This window comes from Gavialis gangeticus, unplaced genomic scaffold, assembly GCF_001723915.1.
Source record: "Gavialis gangeticus isolate Ggan-Ray unplaced genomic scaffold, GavGan_comp1, whole genome shotgun sequence".
In the NCBI taxonomy this organism is placed as follows: Eukaryota; Metazoa; Chordata; order Crocodylia; family Gavialidae; genus Gavialis; species Gavialis gangeticus.
This window is the reverse complement of record NW_017728992.1, coordinates 209,347,713-209,348,510: the sequence shown is the minus strand read 5'-3', so window position 1 is coordinate 209,348,510 and position 798 is coordinate 209,347,713. Positions and strand designations below refer to the sequence as shown.

Below are 798 nucleotides of genomic sequence, written 5' to 3'. Positions count from 1 at the left end.
CCACCTATGAGTTTATCAGGGGTGACCACCAGTATCTGGAGGAACGTGTGTTCACCAGAGCGCCCCAAGGGATGACAAGGTTGCACGGTTATAAACTACTGCAAAACCATTGCAGGCTGGACATAAAGAAGAATTACTTTACTGTCCGAGCCCCCAAGGCCTGGAACAGCCTGCCATCGGAGGTGGTTCAAGCACCTACATTGAAAGCCTTCAAGAGAAATTTGGATGCTTATTTTGCTGGGATCCTATGACCCCAGCTGACTTCCTGCCCATCGGGCAGGGGGCTGGACTCGATCTTCCAAGGTCCCTTCCAGCTCTAATGTCTATGAAATCTATGAAATCTAAATCATAGTTTCATAGTTGGGTCAGAAGGGACCTAAGCAAATCATTGAGTCTGACCCCCTGCTTTGGCAGGAAAAAGTGCTGGGGTCAAACGATCCCAGCAAGGTGTTCATCTAGCCTTGTCTTAAAGACCCCCGGGGTAGGGGCCAGCACCACTTCGCTTGGAAGTTGGTTCCAGATCCTAGCCACCCTGACAGTGAAGTAGCGCCTCCTGATGTCTAGTCTGAATCTACCCTCTGCCAGCTTGTGACTGTTATTTGTAGTCACTTCTGGTAGTGTTTGGGGGAACAGGGACTCCCCCAATGCCTGTTGGTCCCCCCTAACTAGTTTGTAACAGGCCACTAGATCCCCCCTCAGCCTTCTCTTGTGGAGGCTGAACAGGTTCAGGTCCCGTAGCCTCTCCTCGTAGGGCCTGCCTTGCTGCCCCCTGATCATACGAGTGGCCCTCCTCTGGAC

At 52.1% G+C, this 798-nt stretch overlaps 1 protein-coding gene across 1 annotated transcript in view; it reads right to left on the bottom strand.

Annotated features, from left to right (window-relative positions):
• LOC109305256 (putative IQ motif and ankyrin repeat domain-containing protein) overlaps window positions 1-798 on the bottom strand; it is a 94,778-nt gene that overhangs the window by 21,867 nt on the left and 72,113 nt on the right. The window lies entirely within an intron of this gene.